General features: G+C 42.3%; 1 protein-coding gene across 31 annotated transcripts in view; it reads left to right on the top strand.

Annotated features, from left to right (window-relative positions):
• The window catches only part of PTPRD (protein tyrosine phosphatase receptor type D), a 1143290-nt gene that overhangs the window by 574091 nt on the left and 542417 nt on the right, over positions 1-26782 (top strand). For all 31 annotated transcript variants that reach the window (XM_083592691.1, XM_083592680.1, XM_083592685.1 and 28 more), the window contains one exon: positions 24116-24138. The gene's annotated coding sequence lies outside the window, so the exon portion shown is untranslated. The remainder of the gene's footprint in view (positions 1-24115; positions 24139-26782) is intronic.

The raw sequence follows: 26782 nt of genomic DNA, 5'->3' as shown, positions 1-26782 counted from the left end.
GTAGAATGTGTCCTTTTATTTAAAATGCATCTCTGGGTTATTTGTGGGGCATAGGAATTCATTCATATTTTTTCCCCGAAACATAGTCCGGCCCCCAACAAGGTCTGAGGGACAGTGGACCGGCCCCCTGCTGAAAAAGCTTGCTGACCTCTAATTTGAACCAATAGCCATTGCTACAAGGCAATTGGGAGGAGGGAATTCTTGTTTTGCCAACGAGGGTGGCGGCTCCTCGGAGCCAAGGCACTGTGACTTTCCCTCCTTTTTTCTTTTTTTTTGCAAGTAGCTGGGCCTCAATCCTCAATGTTCAGAGAGCCCCCTGCTCAGCGTTTGCCAGTGAGTAGTATAAGGTAGTGGCGGAGACAGGAGGCAATATTTCAGCAATACTACGCAAGTATAGCCACCCCTAGTGTTGGCTGCTAAAGTTAGCAAGGGCATCTGGCCAGTTAGCAATCATGTTATTTTATGCTGTCCCTTGCCTTCACTCGCACATACCAGTGCTTACCGCGAGGGTTGCCAGGTGAGGTCCTGCAGGCAACAATGTACCTCCTGTGGCACCTGCAAAAAGCAAATATCCCCGCAACACTTTACAGTGCACAAGAGGCTGTTTACTTTCCCCTCCCAGTTCCTGCTTGCACTGACTCAGCCTCCGCTACACTGAATGTTAAACAACAACTTCTTCTTCTTTGCATTTCTATACCGCTTTATATTTTAAGGGGGGGGGGGAATTTCAAAGGATTCCCAGGACTGGACCCCCGCCTGTTAATAAACAAGGGAGAAGTGCAAAGAGCTTCTCTTTGTGAATGAGTGCAGTGGTGGAGAATGCAGATGCCCGCATTAATGGAGCAGAATTTTTTGAACATGTCTGCCATTTTTTCTGCTCTTACAAATGTGAGAGCCATTTTGTGCAATGCCATGATCCTATATTAGTTATTCTGTGACTGGGGCTCACAGTGCTTTTTCATAATCCCAAGTAAAAAAAGGTAAAGGTAAAGGACCCCAGACGGTTAAGTCCAGTCAAAGGCGACTGTGGAGTTGCAGTGCTCATCTCATTTTCAGGCTGAGGGAGCGGGCATTTGTCCACAGACAGCTTTCTGGGTCATGTGGCCAGCATGACTAAACTGCTTCTGGAGCAAAGGAGCACCATGATGGAAACCAGAGCACATGGAAATGCCGTTTACCTTCCTGCCACAGCGGTACCTATTTATCTACTTGCACTGGTGTGCTTTCGAACTGACAGGTTGGCAGGAGCTGGGACAGAGCAATGGGAGTTCACCCCGTTGCGGGGATTCAAACCGGCAACCTTCTGATCAGCAAGACCAAGAGGCTCAGTGGTTTCCCAAATGTACATACTGGCCCCAAAAGGTTGGCAACCCCTGATTTACCTTAAGAACTGGGAACTTCATATATATTCCAGCTTCTATCAATAACTTTGGCCCTCCTGCTGAGCTACTTCTGAGGCAGTATGAGGCGGATTAGATAACAAAAATTGATGGCCTCTGGGAAGATGCACAAAGCTTCCATACATTTCCGCCTTCAGGAGAAGGTGGCAGGCTGCTGTTCCTGCTGACAGTCCCAAGGCTTGGTATTTACAAACTTACAGCTAGAGATCGGTTCAGTAGCACATCAGAAAGGATGTGCTCTCATTACCCTGAGCCAATGCTAAGCTGATCTTTCACTAGGGAGGTTTTGTGGCTGCCATCACTGCATTTGCCCTTTGTCCCTCACATAAGAAACACTGCCCGTTTTTCTCATCATCATGCCTTTGGGGCTAATCCGGATAATCAGTGCTAGCCGGTAGCAATTGGTAATACACTGGCTGTTCACAATGACTTAATAACAAAACATAATGGCTTCAAAACTCGTTGAGATTATCAGGATGTTGTTATACCAGTTTCTGGATAACGTAAATGTGTATCTGAAACTGACCTTAGAGAGGCAGCAGATAAGGAACATGTAGATAAGGACAGTAGATAGATCATTCCTTATATTGGATGCAGCGTTTTCTCCACTGTGCATTACATTCCTTTTAAATATGTATGCTAAAAATAATCTTATGGTTTTTATAGCCCTTAGTTCCCTCCCTTATCCAGTGATCCATGCATATTGTACATTCTTGGCCACTGAGCACTACAGACATTGAAGTAAAACCTAATGAATGTATCCTTATCACTGAAGAAATGGATGGGTAATATACTTCATGAAAAGCACTGTGAAGGTTGCATTAATTTTATTTTTATTTCTCTTTGCCTCCCCCCCTCCCACCCACTAGAAGAGGAGTGACCCAGTTTGTAGTCAGATCAGCATTTCCTAATTACTGTACTTGTCTAGCCTGATTGATGGTGCAAATACTCCAGCCTCACAAACTCCCCTGAATTTGTCTTCCCGCTGAATTACTGCATCAACATTAAACACATAATAAAACAAAGCTCTGTTCTGAAGCAGTCTCAAGTAAATGAAGTGATAGGAAAATGTCTCATTTGGGAAGAAATAGCGTAGGTGAAATCATATATTTTACTAAACCAGCACGGGTCCTGATCCTAAGTATGTCTGTTTAGGAGGTTAGTCTTATCGGTTTCAGTGAGGCTTACTTCCCAGTAAGAAGGGTGTCACAGGAGCAGTGGCAGAGGAACCTTCTCCGGCACTCGGGGTGGGATGCCGAGGGATGGGACAAACCACCTGGCGGCACATGCACAACAGCCGTTTGGACCATAGCTGTCACCTTTTCCATTTTTAAAAGGGAAATTCCCTTATTCCGAATAGGATTCCTCACAAGAAAAGGGGAAAGTTGGCAGCTATGGTACGGACTGCGCACGTGTGGCACCCCTTACAGTCACCGTGCGAGTGGCAGCCCGTACGGATGCCTATATGGACACTGCGTGAGCGGCGCCCATACTTAACTGCGCGTGTGCCCTCGGCCGCTCTACAGCTGAGGAAAGGCAGTGGGCCATCTTGTCACATATACCCCAGAGTGGTGCCCGGGGTGGACTGCCCCCCGCCCTTCGTATGCCCCTGCACAGAAGCCCAAGGTCCCGTATTTTCCATCAATTTGTGGTCAAGCCAAATGCCTCCAGGAAATGCACAAGCAGGGCATATGGGTTGTGAACCTCAGGCCACTGGGCCTAATGTGGCCATCCAGGCCTCTCTGTCTGGACCTCAAGACTTTCCCAGGCCTTGCCACTCATTGATCATGTTTCACACTCTCCTTCAGCGTCTTTGCCTGGCTGATGGAATGAGTCCTTGGTCTCTGGTAATGCTTCCTGCTTGCCTGGACGGAGAACAGAGTTCATATGTAGAAACTAGCTTAATGTATGAAGGCAAAGTATACATTCATTCACTTTTCCTCTGGCCCCACCAGTGACTTACCTATGACCTCTGGGCTTTCCCCTATGCCTTTCATAAAGACTACAACACCATTGTTATAGATTAAGGGCTCATCCAGACTTCCACTTGGCCCGCTGTTTCCCCCCAGGAAAACTCGATCTTTAACGCTGAATCAGAGCAAACGTCAACCATGTTTTCCATGGATCAACATTTGCTTTGATTCAATGCCAAAGAGTGGGGTTTTCTGGGGAGAGTGTTGGGGCAAAGAGAAAACCGCTTAGACCCATGCCTGGAAAAACAGGACAAGTGGAGAACTGTGGTATGTGCTTTCTAGGCACAAGACAAGTGGAAGTGTAAACAAGCCCCTAGTTACAGCTCATTATACCTCTCTATCTGTTTTGCACAATTTTCAGGCCTTGACTAAGCTTGGATAAAGACTTGGGGTCCAGTTATGGCACTAGCTTTGTGGGCTATAGCTGGATACTGAGGTCAGTGATAGGCTATGGTTGTTTCAAATCAGGCAAGTGAGGAACTGGAGAGATCAACAAGCCATGTATCACAGATGTAATGGTGGTGTAGCCGTGGCAGTGGAAACCCCTAGCTGTGCTGTTGCAGCTGAAGCAAAGGAGGTGCACAGGCTACTCATCTGTAGAAATGCATTTTAAACTCTTGACTACAAGTCAGTATCCAGCTAGAGGAGGCAGTATGTGTTCATGACCCAGCTGTACCAAATTTGTGGGTGATTTGAGTAATTAAGCAATCAGACCCAAAATGCTGTTTTCTGAAATTGAAAGAAAAGACATTTTCCCCATGAATTTTAATAAATTTTACAAGCTCTGGGCTAAATTATAAACTCTGCCTCGCAGCTGCACATCACAACACCAGCTTTTCCTTGTTTTGTTTTGTTTTGAGTTTTGCTAAGGTTGGCTGTGCAAATGCAGTAAAAACTTCTTTTCAGAATGTATACAGTGGTGTATGTTACATGCCAGTAAATAGAATCTTAGTTTAGTTTAGCATTTCAGAAATAGCAATCATGTATAATTTAAAGATATCACTGAATGGGAAGGGATGAACAATCCAGGAAACTATATTAAGATCAAGTAGAGCAAGATCCAGATGTTGTAAGCATATTCTGAAAAAGCATGTAGGCCAGCATGCAATTATTTATTTTACCATTGGCTATACAAGTGGGAACCTGTATGGGGGTAGGGTGAAGGAATCGCAAATGAAGAAGGACTCAAAACCCCAACAATACTTTAGCGTCCACACACATTGTCCTTTCGAGTCTGAATAGATAGTAACCCTGGATGTGATCCATGAGAGGCAGTCAAGTACAACATTCCTTGTAATGCTAGAAAAGACATGCGAGGGAATGTTTGGTCCAGCCAGTGGAAAACTTCCTGTTCCTCCTGGCTGGAGCATCCTTCCTTTCATATGTGATAGATGGTGGGCGTGACCTAAACTGTCCAGGTAACAAAAGGTCGAGTCACGCAGCACACGTTCTCTTTTTGACTTCCCTCTTCATTTGACCAGCTTTTAGCTAGGACTGTTCTGCTAGCTCTCAACTAACAGAAGCGCTGGGATTAATCCCCCATATGGGGTAGATCCACATGTACATATTTGTAACTAAGTCTGCCTTCAGGAATCCAACTGTGAACTGATGTGAGTAAACTTCTTTTATTGACTTTAAATAAGATTGTTGTGTCTTCATTCTTTTAAGAGGGATTAAAGGGAATTTACCAGGAACATACAATTCAATCTGAGACAGACTGTACTGTATAATAGTGAGAGGCTCACACGAGCCTGCAACCAGCTATCTGCTGTGCATGTAAAAAGGGGGAATGTAACTCTGCTACATAAAGTAAGTTGCTAGCGCAAGTTAGGAAGGATATTAATAAACGATATATCCTCTCCTGCCACCCTGAACATTCCCACACCCCTCATATTTCAGAAGATCGTTTGAGGAAAGGGAACTGAGCTCAGAGAAAGAGCAGTTCACTCAAAGTCCTTTAATTTGTGCAGAGTTTAGAGGATCCTCTTTGAGGAAACTAGACTCTTAAGAAATTTGAAAGGTTTTATTTGATATAAGACTTAAAAGTCATATATAATGACCTAGAACAGGCATAGGCAAACTTGGCCCTCCAGATGTTTTGGGACTACAACTCCCGTCATCCCTGACCACTGGTCCTGTTAGCTAGGGATGATGGGAGTTGTAGTCCCAAAACATCTGGAGGGCCGAGTTTGCCTATGCCTGCCCTGAAACTACTTTGCTAAGGTGCTTGAGTACTTAACAGTCTATAACTCTCCGTAGTCTGATGAATGATGTTTACAAGTCCATTGCAACAATACTTTACTACATTTGGAAGAAATTGTAAGTTTGCCAGGATCTGGAGTTGTTCCAGCTCCCAGTTTTATTTATTGTTCCTTCTCACCATAGGCTTGGCTGAAGAAAGCCTGCCAGGAAATATTCTAAAAGGCCAAATTCTATGGCCCTTTCCTTGAAGCACTGCAGTGGACTAGGTGACTCTTGCAGTCCCATTCAAATCTACAGTACTATGATTCTAAGGGGTAAAGTGTGTTAAAAAGTGTTTTCAACGTCACATCTCTGGCCCTGATCATGGCAATGCATAGCGTGGGGTGAGAAACCTAGCCACAGGGACCTTGATAAGGGTAGGTTTCCTCAGATCCTGTAGAATGTGTCAAGGCTTTCCTGGCTTAGAAGTCCACTAGATGCATGGGCAGTAGAGGTGGGACCAGACTGTACCATGTGTCATCAGGGGTAGGGCTACAGGCACAGTCCTTCAGCTCCTTTCTTCATGCTTTGTGAGTAATAATGCATTGTTGTTGTTTAGTCGATTAGTCTTGTCCGACTCTTCGTGACCCCATGGACCAAAGCACGCCAGGCATTCCTGTCTTCTACTGCCTCCCAGAGTTTCATCAAATTCATGTTGGTTGCTTCTATAACACTGTCCAACCATCTCGTCCTCTGTCGTCCCCTTCTCCTTGTGCCCTCAATCTTACCCAATATCAGTTTTTTCAAGAGAGTCTTCTCTTCTTATGAGGTGGCCAAAGTATTGGAGCCTCAGCTTCAGGATCTGTCCTTCCAGTGAGCACTCAGGGTTGATTTCCTTCAGAATGGATACATTTGATCTTTTTGCAGTCCATGGGACTCTCAAGAGTCTCCTCCAGCACCACAATTCAAAAACATCAATTCTCCAGCGATCAGCCTTCTTTGTGTTCCACCTCTCACTTCCATACATCACTACTGGGAAAACCATAGCTTTAACTATAAGGATCTTTGTCAACAAGGTGATGTCTCTGCTTTTTAATGCATGAAGAAGAAGAAGAAGAAGAAGAGGAGGAGGAGGAGGAGGAGGAGTTTGGATTTGATATCCTGCTTTATCACTACCATAAGGAGTCTCAAAGCAGTTAACAATCTCCTTTCCCTTTCTCCCCCACAACAAACACTCTGTGAGGTGAGTGAGGCTGAGAGTCTTCAGAAAAGTGTGACTAGCTGCATGTGGAGGAGCAGGGAAGCGAACCCGGTTCACGAGATTACGAGTCCACCTCTCTTAACCACTACATCACACTGGCTCTTAAGGGGATTCATATCTCTTTCCACCCTATTCTTGTAATCACAGTATCTTTTAACCTGCATTTTAAATTGCTGTAACTTTCTCTATGTTGAATGTGATTAAGAAATAGTTGTTATTATTATCATTATTATTATAAAATCATTTCCATATTAACCAGAAAGTTTCAGCAAACACGCCACCCCGTTTGCACTAATCATTTCCCTCCATATGAATCCCCCATTCTCCTTATATTCCAAACGGCAGAGGATCTTAAAAGTAATAATTTCTCCTTGAGTATGACTTCACTTGACTTGTATTTCACCCAATGAGATAGAAATTCTGGATAGATAAAGAAAATACTGTATATTTGAACATCTTGATGAAAAAGTCAAAGAATTTCAGTTGACACAAATCAAGATGTGACTTTAGAAAGCTGCGGGTGGGATGAAATGGTATTTTATTAAAGATGATTCTCGCTGCATTTGAAAGTCAAAGAAACACCGTTCCTTGTCAAAAGTTTCTAGAATGCTGTGTGTCTGGGTAGGCCTCCTCACTTTCATTCCCTGGCTTACATCATATTGTGACAAAGAGTGGTGCAGTGAGGAAGAGAAAAAACTGGAATTATTGACAGCAAAGTGCAGCCTGATTTTAATTACTTTTTCCCTGAGATATTTTTTTAAAAAAATATCCCCCTCCACTACTCATTCTATCATTGTTTCTTATTGATCAAGAATGGAGATACCTGAAGACATGGCTTCTTTTACAAATGACTTGGGGTGATATTTTATTCGTATTTATTGAATTCATTAGTCTTATTTGCCACAGCAACTCAAAGTGACTTACCATATTTTATGGAAACACATTTGTTATTGTTATTTAGTCATGTCCGACTCTTCATGACCCCCATGGACCAGAGCACGCCAGGCACTCCTGTCTTCCACTGCCTCCCACAATTTGCTCAAACTCATGTTGGTAGCTTTGAGAACACTGTCCAACCATCTCGTCCTCTGTCGTCCCCTTCTCCTTGTGCCCTCCATCTTTCCCAAAATCAGGGTCTTTTCCAGGGAGTCTTCTCTTCTCATGAGGTGGCCAAAGTATTGGAGCCTCAGCTTCAGGATCTGTCCTTCCAGTGAGCACTCAGGGCTGATTTTCTTCAGAATGGATAGGTTTGATCTTCTTCCAGTCCATGGGACTTTCAAGAGTCTCCTCCAGCACCATAATTCAAAAGCATCAATTCTTTGGCGATCAGCCTTCTTTATGATCCAGCTCTCACTTCCATACATCACCATTGGGAAAACCACAGCTTTAACATGCAAACACATACATACATTAAAGCAAGCATTAAAAAAAAAAAAATCTAAAAGACCATTCTGGGGTTTTTTACTTAAAAAAACTAGATTAAAATGTCCCATTCATGCAAAAAGGGCACAGATAATTTAAAGCCAATGGCTGATGAAAAGCAAATGCTTTTGCGTGGTGACTAACAATATGTAGTGATGGTGCCAGATGTCTTTCCCTGGGGAGAGCATTCCACAAATGGGGAGCTACAATTGAATAGGGTCATTCTTTTGTTGCCATCCCCTAAACCTACTCTTGAGACTCTTGAGAGTCCCATGGACTGCAAGAAGATCAAACCTATCCATTCTTAAGGAAATCAGCCCTGAGTGCTCACTGGAAGGACAGATCATGAAGCTGAGGCTCCAATACTTTGGCCACCTCATGAGAAGAGAAGACTCCCTGGAAAAGACCCTGATGTTGGGAAAGATGGAGGGCACAAGGAGAAGGGGACGACAGATGACAAGATGGTTGGATAGTGTTCTCGAAGCTACCAGCATGAGTTTGACCAAACTCTGGGAGGCAGTGGAAGATAGGAGTGCCTCGCGTGCTCTGGTCCATGGGGTCATGAAGAGTCGGACACGACTAAACGACTAAACAACAACAAAAAAACCTTGGAGGGGCACATGAAGAAGGGTGTCAGATGATAATAGCAGGGTCCCAGTTGGTTCAGATATGGAGAGGTGGTCCTTGAATTGCAGTCACGTGCACTGAAGTCTAATTGAGTTCAATGTGAAGTACTGTTATAAGCTTATACAATTAGACACCCGTTTAAGATGTATCTGATTTTCAGTGCAATCCTAAACATGTCTACTTTAGAAGTTGATGGGTATAGGATTGCTGCCTAAATCCTGCCGATATTACTTTTACTAAAAGGACTGAAATCCAAATTGCTTGTTGTTGTTTTTTAATTTAATTCATACAGAAGGCAATAAAAGACAGCTCAACAAGATATGCAGATGTAAGAAAGTTCCTTGATATCTAGGCCACCACCACACCTCTCTATTCAGTTGTAAACTAACCCATATTTTCAGAGAGCAACTTGTTTGTTCAGCCATGCATTATGCATGCTAGATCCTGTTATACAGACCTTCTGTATGCTTGACTTACTTTTAAAATTAAGACTCCAGGGAAATGGAAGCATAGTACATACATAGCACAGTGCCATCTTGTGCACTCTGATTATGTGTCCTAAAAAATATAAAAGAAGCTGGGAGTTTGTATTTATCTGAATTTTGTCTCTAAATAAAGTAGATTAGTTTAGATGAGCTGTGAATATCTGAGTGAAAGTTCTGACAAGTTTGTTATCTGATGGGCTTTTTTATTTTTACTTTTTGGCTTCCTGTCATACTGCTTATGAAACTGATTTACAGGAAGTCGGTCTGTTGTTGCATCTGTTGTAGGTATTGGAACCCTGTGACCTTCAATATGTTTTTTTGGACTACAACTCCCATCATCCCTGCTGGGGCTGATGGGAGCTGTAGTCTCCTGGACCAGTATTGGCTCTAATGACTGTAACAAACTCTCCAAGGTGCTGCCAGCTATGTAGAATACTCGGTTAGATTGACCAGTGGTCTGACGCTGTATGTGACCAGATCATATATTTATTTGTGTGCTGCATGTGGGCAGCAAAAATACTTTCTCCCTATGACTGTGTATATAGCTACCCCAGGTCCATTGTTTCATTCAGATAGTACAGCGCAGGTTTAGAGAGCTTTAATAACTACCCCCTAAAGAGGATCCAATAGTTTAGAGCCTTAAAAAGAAAAAGTCAAAATCCTACATTGTACATTAAGTAAGCAATTTAGAGACAGGTTGGGACTAAGGCGACACACACTGCTTCTGTGTGTATAAAAACAAATTACAACATGAACTATACATAAAGAATAAAATTCAAGATAGATACCAGTTGAGATTTTTTTTTTTTTAAAAAAACTCCACTGAAAGGACAAGAAAGAAGGCACTTTTCTGCAACACATATGCCATTGATTTTCTCACCTCTCTCTGATTCTCCATCTGATGTTCATTTCCCTTTTCTGTACCTGTGAGACCAGGGTCACTCAGCTGTCCCTAAATATGTGTGTGTGCTGAGTTTGTCTTTCTGGAAAGGCAAATTTCTAGACAGAAATTTCTTTTGACTATCTTTATTGGGGGATGTGTGTGGAGTATATTTGCATGCTCCCACAAGATTGAAATGGCCTGTGCTTTCCCGTTTGCACGAATTTTCAACAGTGAGCAGGATGGAATGGATGGGAGGGAATAATGGACAAAGGTAGGAGCAGAAGAGAAGCAGGTGAGAGAATGAAGACAAAGGATAAGCTGCTTCTCCTTGGAGCATACAGGCAGAGTCTCCGTATCAACATGGGGTTTGTGTGTGCAACATTTCCTCCTTTCTCATAAATTGTGACAGGCAAATCTGTTCATAGCATTGCAGATTGAAGTGAGGCAATTCTTGCCCCTCTTACCTTGCTCCTCAGATGATTTCAGGTCAAATGCTGCTGTCCAAATTTGCATTGCATCTGCTTCAGCTTTGACACCTAGCTCTATTAGAGAAGACAAGTCCAAGAATCAATACTTACACTACTGGATGGGATGAATTCCAACCAATGCGTCCACTATAAGAGCAAAATGGACTTCAGGGAAATCGTTGTCAAAGTACTTTTCTTAGATATACGTTTTCATTAGAAAAGACGTATCCAGTGATCATAACACTTTACTGTGTGTTTTTCTTTCATCTTGCTCAACATAAATTTTAGCCTAAGTATGCAAAGTTGTTAAAGATCGACTGAGCTGGCCATAACGTTATATAAAGAACAACAGATTTACATGGGTACAAAACTGTGTGGACTAGCTGGTCTTTATTGTTGTTGTTCTTATACTCCACATAAATTTATACAACTTGCATAATGAATGATGCAGGAATGAACCCATTTCTTCTTTCATATTATTCAGTATACCGACTCAGAATACAAATTCAGGTCCATTAAAATAATGGAATCTCGGTTCCTGCAGCCATTTAAATGTTTGGGGAAAGTGAAGTCTTGCTTCTTTTGTTTTCCAGTATACAATAAATTTCATTATGAAAATTGTCATATCTTTCTCCTGCACATGTTAGTATCTCCACCATTTCCCAAACAGAAAATAGATTGTAAAATGGAGCAAACCGCGGAGAAAACAACACTCTTAAATTATTTTTCATATATTTGAGGGGAGAGTATTGTGCTAATTTGTGTGTGTGTGTGTGTATGTGTTTGTGTGTCAAGAAAAATTGAAGCTTTCCACATATTCCATTTTGTAGTGCCTGTCCGCTTGTTGAAGCTTTTAGATAATTTCATTTTCAAAGGTGGATGGGTCTTTAGGAGCTCACAGAGTCTAGCAAAAAGTTGAACCAGGACATACTTCAGGCATACTGCTGCTCCTTGCTGGAGGGTTTTGCTGGAGAAACGAATGAGGTGCATAGCATCTCCAGCAGCCACTTGTGAAGTAAATGACTATCCACCCTGTTAAGCTATTTCAAGCAGTAGATCTCTCCCAACAATTCATTTGGGAACGAGTTTGCTTCATCCCAAGAAAGAAAGGAAGAATGACTTCTTCCCAACAGGAGGCGGCGAGGGACTCGTCACATGGCCTTGAGTGGCCAGTAGGCTTGCAGGAGCAAGATGCTTATAAAATGACCGCTCTCCGCATCAAATAGGGGCGCCTTTTGCGTGGTCGCGCGCAGCCTCCAGATCCCAGTGTGACTCCTGGTAGTTTGGGCTGCCTTCATCCTCCCCAGGTTGGATACCTGGAGGTCTCCGCCTACCTCAGCCAATTGCCCAATCCCGCCTGGGGAGGCGTGGCCAGGGGATTGGTCAGGTAAAGGGAGGGACCGTCCTACCCACACAACAGAAGGTGAATCTTACCTGCGAAGCGGCAGTCGGCTCCAGAACTTATAAACTGCAGCTTCTCCCCTTAATATTTTGTTCCACAGCTTCTTTGTGATTGGCATCCCATGTGCCCTTTGAGCCTTGTGGGCTTACCAGTAGCCATACAGGGCTAAGTAGGAATTTTTGGAGTACATCTTGATTGTCAATCCCCCCCTTTTTTTGCCAACGCCACAACACTGTTAATTTGATTGGCTTATGATGGCATGGGTTGCTATTTGGCAGTTTGGCTTCTTTGTGGCGGGCAGGTGAAGTAGTATGTGATCAGTACTGTGAGGCTTGTTGGGTAGAGACCATTTCATAGACCACCTCTTATTGTCAGCTGCTTGGTTTGATGTACACAGGGCCTAGAAGGAGTCACCCGCTAAATGCTGGACAGCAGGGGTGGCTGGCAACTGCCAAGTAACACACCAATGGCTTTTCCTTCTGGGAGGATGGCTATTTGCCTCAATTTATGCCAGCTTGGGTGACAGAATTTCTTTGTAGTTTGGCCCCTTAGCTATAGGCAGGAGATGTACTAACTGCCTGTATAGGTTTTTACCTGCCAGTACTTGTGTTTGCGACTGACACAGGTTTTCCATTAAGGTCTGTATAGTTAAAGCTATGGTTTTCCCAGTAGTGATGTATGGAAGTGAGAGCTGGACCATAAAGAAGGCTGATCGCCGAAGAATCAATGCTTTTGAATTATGGTGCTGGAGGAGACTCTTGAGAGTCCCATGGACTGCAAGAAGATCAAACCTGTCAATTCTGAAGAAAATCAGCCTTGAGTGCTCACTGGAAGGACAGATTCTGAAGCTGAGGCTCCAAGACTTTGGCCACCTCCTGAGAAGAGAAGACTCCCTGGAAAAGTCCCTGATGTTGGGAAAGATTGAGGGCACAAGGAGCAGGGGACGACAGAAGATGAGATGGTTGGACAGTGCTCTCAAAGCTACGAACATGAGTTTGACCAAACTGTGGGAGGCAGTGGAAGACAGGAGTGCCTGGTGTGCTCTGGTCCATGGGGGTCATGAAGTGTCGGACACGACTAAACGACTAAACAACAACAACTTGTGTTTGGGATTGAGACAGGGTTTCCTTATTATATTTTTAATAAAAAAATAGTTTTTTACAAATACTTGTTGATGAACCTTCATTCTCTCATAGTGTTCCAAAAGTTGTTTAAGAAATCTTGATTTGCGGCTGTCTCATGGTGGAATGAATACTAATGCCACAATATAAGAGACATAGAGTGTGTTCCCATATTCATTTGTTTTAGTTATTTATAATCCACTTTTCAAACTAATTTTCAAAAGTAGCTGTATGGTTATTAGATCCTCTGTACTATAGGAAACTGAAAAACTATCCGTGAGCTAATGGAGGACATGAGTAATAGTCAAATCACAGTATTCACAGCACTGCTTCCCTCCTAATACTTAGAAAGACTTATTATGAGCATTCCATATGACAAGGAACAATAACATGAAAGCAATGAAAATTAGGAGCTTGGCTGGACAAGCAGTTCAGGCAGGTAATACAATAAAAAGTGAAGAAACATTGTTATGTCTGTAAATAATAGCATTTTTGAGGTAATTATTGCCATAATGATTCACGTTACTTTGATATTAAGGGCTCTTTAAAGGAGAGTTTAGTTTAACAAACATAACAAATTACGAATAAATAACAATTTACAAATGTCTAAATACAAAGACTCTTTATCAGAAAACGACATAAAATCATGGTAGAAGGAGAATAAAGATGCATATCTGGATATGTAGGCAGAAAAAGAAATGCAATGAAAGAATTTTCATAGTCACCATTGGATAGAGTCACTAATTTTGCCTAAACTTATTTTGTTGTTGTTGCGACTTTGACATTTCCAGCAGTGAAAAACACCTAGAAAACTTTGAGGAAAGCACATATAATGCTTCTATGGGGCTAAATAAATGTGTATTGTGGGGTTTTTTAATAGCACCTACCTCAGCTGCCACAAGCTTTTCTTAAAGGGGGGGGGGGGAATTGAGCCTCCAACTTGAGCAAAAAAATAAAAATAAAAATCTAAGTGAAGTGAAAAGAGTGAGAGTCTGAATAAGACTAGTGACATTTCACAGATGGTGCCAAATTAGGTGAAAACCTCAAGTTAAGAGCACATAGAATAATTTGTGAAATAAATGGCATATAGCAGGGAAAAAATATTTATTCAGCACCACCTTCTAGAATTGGCTAAGTCAGAACCAAACCACTGGAGCAAAACATCACTGAAATCTATACCAGACAACTGGTCCAGGAAGATGCCACAACACCTGAGAAAGCCCAGAAGGGTAGCACATTCCTTGTCCTTGATTATCCATCAGGTAGCAAAGGCCCTTTATATGCCACTTTTATAGGGACACAGGTGGCACTGTGGTCTAAACCACTGAGCCTCTTGGGTTTGCTGATCAGAAGGTCGGCGGTTCAAATCCGCATGACGGAGTGAGCTCCCGTTGCTCTGTCCCAGCTCCTGCCATCCTAGCAGTTTGAAAGCACACCAGTGCAAGTAGATAAATAGGTACCACTGCGGCGAGAAAGTAGACAGTGTTTCCGTGAGCTCTGATTTCCGTCACAGTGTTCCGTTGCACCAGTAGCAGTTTGGTCATGCTAGCCACATGACCCGGAAAGCTGTCTATGGACAAACGTCGGCTCCCTCGGCCTGAAAGCAAGATGAGCACCACAACCCCATAGTCACCTTTGACTGGACTTAACAGTCCAGAGGTCCTTTACCTTTACCTTTTACAGGCCACTTTCAAATTGAGATAAGTAGAGTTTGCTAAGAATGTCTGGCGTCGCACTTGCTTTTCATCCACTTGAGCACCTTCAGAAGTAGGAGCAGTGATTTAACTGAAAAGAAGGCCTGTAAAACTATTGTTGGATCCTAACTTGGCTTCCACTGGTGGGACCACCCCGCGAGTGGACTTATCTGCCCATAAGACACTTCCACAAGTGGAAAGGTGGAGGTGACCTTAACTTGATCCACTCTGCCCATTCTGTTCCGGGAGCCTTCAGCAGCAGTGTGGGGTAGGGTAGGGGGCTGCAGTGAAAGGAGGAAAACAGTAAAAATTACCCATTTGACAGCAGAATCTTCCATAAGATTTCAGGGCCATCTGTAAAAAGGATCCCTTCTGTTTGTTGACTCCTAGTTACAATCCAAACCAGTCTCCTTATTCACAGTTGCATACTTGATTTTTAGGAAAAGGTACAGTATCTCACTGCTGTGCAGTCTTGTTTTCTTAACCATTTTAGGCCAAGAAAATTCACAGTGCATGCCTATCTCTGCCCCACCCCCCTTCCTCCTCACTGTTAGGAATAAAATGTGGTCAATTTCAAAGCACTTTTAAAATCTTCCACATGAAATACCTATTTATAGATAAATGTCTGGGAATAATGTCGCATGCTGTTTCCAACACACAACTTTTAGTAAAGCACTCAATATTATTTAATGTTAGGAGGTGTCCCGGAGTTAACCTTGCAAATTATGCAAATACTGGTTTTATTTTTACTGCTTCAGTTTTAAATATTAAGAACCATTTATTATTTATTTACAATGCAAAGCATTCTGATTTTTTTTTTTAACAGAGGCTGCGAGTACATAAATACCACCCAGTGTGTAGTTTTAAACATGATTTATCAAAGAATATGAAATTGGCTTTTCTTCTTTTGCTCAGTACCAGTAATTAACACAGCGTGGTTCATTGCCTGCAAAAAAGAAAAAAAATGTGATTCAAATAAATTCAAGTTATAAAACAAATTCAAGATGAAAAACAATTCTTTCATCCATAGAATAAATTATGTTTGAATTCCTATTTTTTTTAAAAAATATCATTTTTGTAAGTCTTTTAATCACTTGTACTTACATTACAGTTTTATTGGGGCTAAAGCGTGTAAAATACACGTGTACAAACAGTTCCAATGGTACATAAGGAATGACATTGCAGCATACATGGAGATGTGTGCATGCTTTCCTTCTCCTAAGGAAAAAAGTGAATGTAGAAAGCTACATTCCTACTGTATTTTTGACATTGGATAATGATGCATTGGACAACGGTTCTCTTCCATCCTACATATGAGATTAAGAGGTGCAGAGGTGTAGAGTCCTGAACACACACACATGCACACAAACCACTCACCAAATGTGCATGGTTTAAACTTACTCAACTAACTTACTCAACTTACCCTATGCAAAAACACAATTCTCTAATTAATTAACAAACCCCATGGTAGATGCTTGGACAAAACCACTCACTTTTTCCTGAGATCTGGTATTGTAAGTGTATTTGATTTTTTGCACATACAGTGGTACTTCGGGTTAAGAACTTAATTCGTTCCGGAGGTCCGTTCTTAACCTGAAACTGTTCTTAACCTGAAACACCACTTTATCTAATGGGGCCTCCTGCTGCTGCTGCGCCACCACCGCATGATTTCTGTTCTCATCCTGAAGCAAAGTTCTTAACCTGAGGTACTATTTCTGGGTTAGCAGAGCCTGTAACCTGAAGTGTCTGTAACCCGAGGTGCCACTGTACAAAGCTATGAGTGAAGAAGATACTGAGAAAAGAAAGGAGAAGGTTTCTGCTAGGAGACTTCCTATCTCCCCTTCCCTGTTTCCACTTCCCCTGGCTCCTTCTCTACCTCATCTTCTGCTACTTGAAAAAGAAGTTTTGCTGGTAAAAGGTAAAAAAGGTAAAGGACCCCTGGACGGTTAAGTCCAGTTAAAAACGACTACAGGGTTGCGGCGCTCATCTCACTTTCAGGCTGGAGGAGCCGGTGTTTGTCCACAGGCAGCTTTCCGGGTCATGTGGCCATGACTAAACCGCTTCTGGTGCAACAGAAAACCAGAGTGCACGGAAATGCCGTTTACCTTCCCGTCACAGCAGTACCTATTTATCTACTTGCATTGGCTTGCTTTTGAATTGCTAGGTTGGCAGGACCTGAGACAGAGCAATGGGAGCTCACTCCATCATGGGGATTCAAACCGCCGACCTTCTGATCAGCAAGCCCAAGAGGTTCAGTGGTTTAGACCACAGCAGAACTATCAGTAATGGCTTCAGGAGAGGCATTTGGGCATTTTGGGTCTGGTGGCCCAGAAGACAATGGGCTGCCTCTGCTTTTATACGATAGTAAAACATTCTGGGTCGTATTTGACAAATACTCAGAGTAGACCTAATGTGATTAATGCACCTTGCATCTTAAGGAAAACTGCACATTTCCTAGTTGAATCCCGATATACGGGTGGATTGTTTGGTCAATAAAACCGTTAATGTTGATGCTGTAGGTGGTTTATTGTAGAATTTCCAAATATATGTGCATATTAGAAATACCGTATTGGCCTGAATATAAGCCTCACTTTTCTCCCAAATTCCGACCTTGAAAAGTTAAAGTGTGGCTTATATTCACGACCTTACAGTATGCAGCCAGAAGCGCGGCATAGCAGTGCCTGCCCCATGCGTAGTCCCCCGTCCAGTAGCAGAGCAACATGCTGCGGCCCCTGGAGCGAAGAACAGACAGGGGGGTGGCTGGCACGCGTCCCGAGGGCGTGGCACATCACCCATGGGGACGTGGTGCGCAGTGCATGGGGGCATCGTGCATGTCCTGGGGGTGTGGTGCGTCGCCCGTGGGGGCATGGCCTGTGTCCTGGGGTTGCGTGTCCCGGGGGCGGCTACGATGGCACACTTTCCCCAAATGGTACCCGGTGTGGCATGCTTCCACACACACCCTTCGTACACCAGTGCCCCCATCTTCTCCCGCAAGGCCGAGAAGGGAGAGAGTGAGGAAGAGGAAAGGCCGTCAGCAACGCAGTACGGCTCCAACCCCAACCCCAACCCCAGTATGCAGCCAGGAGCAGTGAGGAAGGGAGTGGCTTATATTCGGGTGTTTTTTCCCCTCCCCCCTCCAATTTTAAAGGTGCAGCTTATATTTGTGTGCAGCTTATATTTGGGCCAATACGGTACTACCAAACAGTTGTAAGAACTCCTGAAGCTTCATAGAATTGATTATGAAAGGGAGGGCTGGAAGAAGGGAAATCTCCACTTTCCATTTTCTGTCATGCCCTGCCAATGAATGAGAGAAGGGAAGGTGGAATGTTTGAGGAAGCTGGGGTGAAGGGGATGGTTTGGAGCGTTGAAGGATGGTGGAGGCAGGGCATTTTCCAGATTTTCTTCTTTTTCCTGGGAAACTTGAGGACAGGGGAGCCCTGGGGCATATGTCCAGCTTCAGTCAAAGATCCTTTTCACTTGATCCTTTTAAGTGATCCTTTAAGATGGCTGGGATTGAGTCAGGAACCGCCTGCTGCTGAGCTATGATAAATCACTGCATCCTCATTTCAGCTTAAAATGCTAGATTCCCCATTCCAAATGAATTTCTAATTTCCAGAATAGCTCCATCTGGAAATGCAGTTTATTTCCTCTCGCTGAGTAGCAGGACAGAACGGGTGTCTAGGAGCAAACAGTTACATTCTGAGGAGCTTTCCTACGTTTGTAATTAGATGCTTATCCACAGTACCAATCTTCATTAGAAGCCCTGGATAATCTTTTATGTATGACCCTTTGCGGCGTCACCTCTGATATCCTCCAACAAGCAAGCATCTCTTGTTATTTTATTAATTCCGTGCATAACAGTTCGGTATGGCAATTCATACACATTTTTATGCAAACATGGTTCTGATTTCTGAGTACACTTTTTTAGGTAGATATATTTTTGTTTACATCCATGTAGAAGAAACACAGGTACTCTGAAGAGGATATTTCAGCATCCTACCGAGAGACCCTTGAAAATATCTCTCCGTAAATGGAGTGCTTGAATGTGAATGAAATTTAGGGGCTGATTACAACAATGTCTACATCTAGTTCAAAAATATAAATTGAGCTAGATATAAAACAAGGACATTTTCAGATGAGGGTTTTTTACAAATAAAAAAATGAAAAAACGAAAGCAAACATGCACTTTATGTTTCTGTACAGCCAGTGTTTTGCGTGTGTGTTCACTTCTACCCATCTTGTAAAGTGGTACAGAAGCATGATTTGATCATGTAATTGTATCCTGAGAAATAAATAGCAAATAGCATTCCAATATCTTGGTCTCCCAGTGAGATAATATTGTACAGCATTAGTATTTTTCAACCCCCTCTCTCAAATGGAAACTTTGGAAGTAGCTGACAGTTCATGAGATTGATTTAAATATATAAGGCAGTTTTTCACACAACACATAGTATACTTGTGTTTTTGTTGTTTTCCTGCAAACAGCAATGCAAATGAAAAGTCAGTGTTTTGACATTTGTATAATTGTAAACGGGGAAAAAATAGGTTCTTGGTTCAAGCTGGTATACGTTCATACTTGAAATTCAGACTGTTGTCCTAGATAAATATACATGCCATTCATTAGAATATGTCACTTTTTCTTAGAAACAAGATGGCTGATGCACAATCCTTCTACTGTGGTAGCTGTTCTCTACGTCTTTTCCTTTTCCTGCCTTTTAGAAGTCATTTATGTGAAAAGACTAGAGCTAGGCAATTGATGAATTCATAGTTAAAGCAAATGGCTAATGTTCCACTATAAATCTTAAAACATGTCTACCTCACCTTAACTGCTCATGCTAATCACTATAAAGATATTTTTATACCATATTTTAACACCTTTCAGAGCATCCCTGATTCCTCAATCTGTCAGGTGCTTTATGATTCCCACTTGTGCAATAAAAGACAATGTAAAACTTTATTTCAACTGATGTCAGTATCCTTCTGATTCACCTCTCCAGGTTCTAGAGGGAAATTAGGCAACAGAGAAAGCTATTTCTGATTTAAAATGTCACAGGGACTATATTTTTAAGCCACCACACCATTTCTTCAACACAAACCCAACGGCATGAATTCCAAAGAGTGTTATCATAGAATCATAGTATCTTAGAGTTGGAAGGAACCCAAAGGTCATCTAGTCCAACCCTCTGCAATTCAGGAATCTCAGCCAAAGCATCCATGACAGATGGCTACCCAACCTCTGTTTAAAAACCTACAAGGAAGGCGAGTCTACAACCTCCCAAGGGAGACTGTTCTACCGTTGAACATCTCCTTCATAAAGTTTTCCCATATATTTAGTCAGAATCTCCTTTCTTATAACTTGAAGCCCTTAGTTTGAGTCCTACCCTTCACTCAATAGTATTTCTCCATCTTCTTCATGCAGAAGACCTACCACTTGCTTGTTCTTCCTTTTGCTTTGAACATAGCCAAAGAAACCTTTTAGAAATTATTTTTAACCTCTCTTGCAGGACCTGAGTGTTAGAATTCCTGCCCCATGATTGCAGTCATGGGATTGTTGTCTTTCACATGACGGTATATGTTTTGACTCCACAGAGTCGGATGTGACGGAGACAGGATGTTTGTGTTACCGTGTTCCGTGAAGTGGGACTATTGTCCTTTGTTCTTTTTCTCTTTGCTGTCTGGTGGTAGAGAGAGGGGGAGCCATGTTGCAGTGCTCCATGTGTGTTTATATGTAAATAAAGTAGATTAGCCAAAATGCTGAGTTGCTGAGGTCTGTCAGACATGATGCGCAAACTCTGCGGATCCCTAAGTGTGCTGATGTCCGTTGGTCGCTATGATATTCGGGCTGAAGAAAGCTTTTGAAGCTCCTGAACAATTGACCAGGAGGGCGGGAACAATCGACCAGGAGGGAGGGAACATGCCAGTTGGGCATGTGTCTCTGCCAGGGTCCTACTCGAGTGTAGGCTAAACTCCTGACACTGAGCTCATTCTAAGCATTAGCCCACCTGACATTCACTCTGCAACTGTTGGCTACTTGTGTGTACTCTTTTTGGGGGATTTCTCCTTTCTTCCAATTCTTATGCATGCCCTTCTTAAATCTCAGCTCATCTGTAAGCTCCTTATGAAGCCACACCAGTTTCCTTAGATGCCTCCCACTTTTCTTTCCTGTTGGCTCTCCCATTTTGGTCTCTACAGCAACAGCAGGCACTGTAACTCTCCAACGATTTGACTTCACTCCCAAAGGCACACTCTTCTATTGTTGCCTGAAACAGATGAATGCCTCCCATATGCTACACCTGCACTTAGATGGAGAGATTTGCAGGGCATTCCTATCCTATGGTAGCCTGGCTCCCCCCATAAGGGCAGCAATGAATACAAAGGCAACAACAACGCCATCCTCTGTGTCTATTTGATGTGTCCCAGCTGTATTGGAGTTCTGCCACTCCTTCTCCTTCTTACTGCTAACTGACTCCAAGGACCTTCTCCTAGGCTACTTCATTCAAAACTGAAACCCTAAACCTGGCCTTTGCACCTGAGAGCCAGTGTAGTGTAGTGGTTAAGAGTGGTGGACTCATAATCTGGTGAACCGGGTTCGCTTCCCTGCTCCTCCACATGCAGCTGCTGGGTGACCTTGGGCTAGTCACACTTCTCTGAAGTCTCTCAGCCTCACTCACCTCACAGAGTGTTTGTTGTGGGGGAGGAAGGGAAAGGAGAATGTTAGCCACTTTGAGACTCCTTAAGGGGAGTCTAAACTCTTCTTCTTATTCTTCTTTTTGTTCTTCTTCTTCTTCCCCCTGGATAGTTCAGTTGCTTAGAATGTGATGCTGACAACGCCAAGGTTGCAGGTTTGATTCCCATATGGGACACCTACATATTCCTGCATTGCAGGGGGTGGACTAGATGATTCTCTGGGTCCCTTCCAACTCTACAATTATATGATTCTATGTATAAACCCAGCAAAGAAGGGGCCCCACTCCCTTTTGCCTGGCAGTCTTGATCTCTGATGGTTCCCTTGATGGGCCATCAGTGGCCTTTGTTCCTTATTAATGGCCCATTCTGCTAGCTTTGCTGAACTAGCTTGGCTCCTTAGCATAACTGGATCCATGGAGTTTCCATGTCTGGCAAAGTTTAATCAAACCTTGGTTAATTGTAACTTTTACTAAATCATAACATATTTAGGAGGCTCTTGCCCGCCCCCATAACATTGTAAATATATTTTATCTTCTGTCTTCAGATGAAATAAATGTGCAGAAAAGAACTTCTTCTGCCTATGTTTATTGGTCTTTCAACCCAACCCCCCAGAAGAAGAAAAATTGTATTGTTTTCCTCAAGTTACGGAAAATCATTCTGACATGATTTCACCTCAAGTTTAATTGAGTCAGTGAGTGGATATAATGAAGCATTTTGTTAGTGGTCTCCAGTGGAGGTGTTAATAGGAAGGAAAGTAATTTTCACCTTATTTATATGTTGTATAAATATAAAGCGATCTTTCTGCCGAAAGCTCAATTTTCTTCATACTATTTCAGTAAAGGTTGCAAGCCTTATTCAAGAAATATGATCTTTTATTGCAAATTACAGTACAAAGTTGTATTTCTAGAAGCAATAAACAAAACTACTGATTCATGGTAGAATAATAATGCAAACAAAAAGTGATCCAGGTGCCATATTAGTCACACATTTGAGAACTTTAAATAGCCATTTTCTAATGGCAAAGGCTTATTAGCCAACTCACTCTGTTGCAGCTTCTCAATTAAAATATGGCAAATTAGTGTCTGAGAACAATTATGTTTTGTTTCATAGAACTCTGAATAATAAAAATGGACTACAATCGTACCTTGGTTGTCAAACGCTCTGGAACTCGGATGTTTTGGCTCCTGAACGCTGCAAACCCGGAAGTGAGTGTTCCGGTTTGCAAACATTCTTTGGAACCCGAACGTCCAACATGACTTCTGCAGCTTCCGACTGAGAGCAGGAAGCTCCTGCAGCCAATCGGAAGCTGTGCCTTGGTTTGTGAACATTTTTGGAAGTCAAACGGACTTCCGGAACGGATTCCGTTCGACACCAAAGTATGACTGTATATCCATTTAATGGCAAGCAGTGCGATCCTAACCATGCACATTCAGAAGTAAGTCCTATTGAATTCAATGGACTTACTCCAAAGTAAGTGAGGTTATTATTGCAGACTTATGCCTTTATGAGATATAAAGTGTGGTATTCAATAAAGCACTTCTGCTAGTGCAAGGATTTCCATGGATCAAAGATCATAGATCATAGATCCTCCTCTCCTCTCCTCTTCCCTCTCTGCATCCCCCTGAATCTACTCTGGAAGGTTGCAGGAGCACCCAAAACAGATTTAGAGGGCATTGGGGACAAAGTTCCACTGCACAGCCAAATGTCCTTGCTGTAGCTGGACTACTTTGTTGAATACCACTCAAATTAATTAAAAATAAATAAATCATGGTGATGCTGTTCTTACCTATTATATGGTTAATAAAGTTCATTTTCTGTGACTTCAGAGAATGACTGGAATTAAGTGCCTTCTGTAGGCCAGTGTACTAAACTGGCATCTAATTGCTTCCAGTCCGTGGTCTTTAGGTGCAAGTGCTTGAGCCGAAGATGATATTGCTCAGTTTCTGCTACCGGGGCAGCAAGAGTTATTGCATTTATATCCCACTTTTTTCTCCAAGTAGCTCAGGGTGGTATACATATTCTCTGTCTCCTCCATTAATCTCCACAACAACCCAGGGAGCTTCATGTCCAAGTAGGGATTTTAATCCTGGCTTTACACATCCTAATCTGACTCTCTAACCACTGCACCACACTGAGATTGTCTTCCTTGACCAAGCAAAGGGTAGAAGGCTGCAGGCTTTCCATTTTACACTATGGCACAAAATGATTCTTGTATCCATGTGTGGCCACCAGTGTACACCAAGGGGCAGGAAGTGGACTTTTTCTGGCCTATGGCAAACTCTCTGGGCACGGTGCACATGGTGGGCATGGACGACGCCCAAATATGTTCTCTCCACTAAAAACAAAAAACAAAAAAATATTGTTGGATTAAACTTGGATAGTTGACAAAGGATCTTTGCCTGATTGGTTTTTTTATGCACAATATCAAATCAGGGGGTTAGCCTTTTATAAAATAACCGGTGAATACTATACAATAAAATAAAATTACAATTCTCTTTCTCTTTCTCAACAGGAGCTGCGGTTCACAAGGTTGAGGTAAGATTCTAATCTTAATAAAAATAAATGAAGTGTTTGATTAGAATGGAACACAAAAGCATACAAGCCTTGTCTTAGGCTTGGTGGTTGAGCTGCATAATGAAATTAAATATGGCTGTTTGGAAGATTATAGATGATCTCTTGTTCCCTACTTTATTGTTTTGCTAAGTTGATATGCCATTACTTAAGCGTTGTCTTGGACTGCATAAACTCAGTGTTTATTTGTAAATCAGAGTGGAAGTGAGTGTGAATTTACACTCCCCATCTCTAACCTTGAACTTTCATAACTGGATTTGGGCAGGTGGAAGGGAATGATTTTCAATCATATGACTGCCTCAGCCATGGCAGCCATTTTTTTAAAAAATGAAAAGCCATGGGTGCAAGTGAATGTGGAAACTAAGCTATAGCAATGTCTATGCAGGCCTGTTGATAGAGCATGAAAACCTTATTGACTATGGCTTCACATAATGAGATGGCCATAGGAATGGGCCATCATTAGAGAGTGGATCATCCATGTATTCAAAGAGGACAGATCCATTTCAGACTGCAACAGCAGAACATTTCATTTTGTAATTCGTTTACATTTCAGCCATGAAAAAGAAAAGTCGCATGTCAATGACAAAGTCTGTGCTTATTTTTCTATGTGCAGGGAGCATTTTATGTGCAGAAACTGTCAAACATGTGGTTCCCAATCTGTAATATGGTATGACAGTCGGGAAGCTCTGGATAAACCCAGAACTAAGTGAGAATGTGAAGCACAGTTCTGAAATTTAAAGCAAAAGTAGTAGAGTAGATAGCAAGAGAGATTTTTTTTGCAACCTAATAAGAGAATTAAGTATACATTTCCTTAGAAGAGAAGGGGGCAACTCTTTTGATGTCTTGAATATAAAATTCGAAAATGATAAGAAGAGACTCTGGAGAGAAAAAAAAAACCATCATATTCAAATGCCTCCCCCGTCAAAAATTTTTTGACTTTCACCTCAAAATTCTTCAGGCAGTCCCTGCCTATGAAATAAGCAGATGTGCATGACAATTCAATAGATGGCAACTCAGAAGTAAGCCCTGTTGATTTCATCAGAGCTTACTTCCAGGTAAGAGAGTACAGGATTCCAGCCTTAATCATCTATAAATACATTTCTAACACCTCATAATATGTACTGGGTGTGTAGGTTCATAATCTTTTCATCGTGGACGTATGATATACTGCATAATCTAATAAGCTTTATTGCTAAGGGTGAACCTGGTTACTGGGAGGGGAAAAACATTTACCTGAAGAGTGTGAGATTTGCTAAAATCTAATGTATCTGTGTCACAAAGATGACTTATTTCTTTCTATAATGCCTATATTGGATAAACATTTTCCCTCCATTTTCTGAGATTTCAATCTCAATTTTCAGAGAAGCACAGGGCACTGTGAAGTTTATACATCCCAATCTTTTCATAGCCTAGGGATATTCCTATCTATTAGATCAGTTTATTTTTTCCCCTGAAACTCAATAAATTCTTCCACTCCGATCGTGATGTGACTGTTTCCCTCTATATGAAATAAATGAGCCACGAAAATAGTCTATATCCTATACAGTGGGTCATACTTTCAACCCAAATCATACATCTGCATTTTTGGCAACAGAGCAGCTTACTAAGTCATAATGCTAGTGACACTCTTGTGTGGTGAGTTTTGTATATTAGAGAAATATTCTATTTGTATGCTGTATGCAGCTCTGTAGAACAGATGATATTATTATTATTATTATTATTATTATTATTATTATTATTATTATTACTATTATTAAATACCCTGCCCAACTGGCTGGGTCCTCCCAGCCACTCTTGGCAGCTCACAGAGCATACTAAAACATCAAACATAAAAAGTTCCCAATACAGGGCTGCCTTCAGGTGTCTTCTAAAAGTCAGATAGTTGTTTATTTCCTTGACATCTGATGGGAGGGCGTTCCACAGGGTGGGTGCCACTGCGGAGAAGGCACTCTGCCTGGTTCCTTTTAACTTCAATTCTCACAGTGAGGGAACCACTAGAAGGCCCTCAGAGCTGTATCTCAGTGTCTGGGCTGAACGATGCGGGTGGAGACGCTCCTTCAGGTATACAGGACTGAGGCCATTTAAAAACACGCTGATTCCCGGACCGTCCGCGGGCCGGATTGAGAAGGCGATTGGGGTGTGAAACACACAGCAGTCAAGTACAGCATTCCTAGAGTGGGCATTCTAGTGGACGCTTTGTGCCAGCCAGGAGAAAATACCCTGTTTCCTCCTGAGCTGGAACAAACTTCCTTTGCATGTGACTAGAGGCAGGCGTGGTCTAATCTAGCAAGGCAGGGAGCACACCGCTCGCTCTCTTTTTCAGATCTCCTTTTTGTTTTTCTATGAGTCATCAGAAGTGACTCCTTGTTTGCAGTCACTTGGGAACTAACTCCCTTATGGGATAGTTTCACATATGTATATACTTTTGTAACGTAAGTGTGCCTTCAGGGATCTAACTGTGAACTGAATGAATGTGAGTAAACTACTTTTATATTGACTTTAATCAGATTGTCGCATTTATTCTTTTTAAGAGGGACAAGAGGGGATTTTACCACGAATCCTATATTTAGAGGCTAAAACTAGCCTGCAACAAGCAAACCGCTGTTCG

This window comes from Podarcis filfolensis (genome assembly GCF_964270895.1).
Source record: "Podarcis filfolensis genome assembly, chromosome: 17".
NCBI lineage: Eukaryota > Metazoa > Chordata > Lepidosauria > Squamata > Lacertidae > Podarcis > Podarcis filfolensis.
Note: the sequence above shows the minus strand (reverse complement) of the source record. Positions and strands in the feature narration are given on the sequence as shown.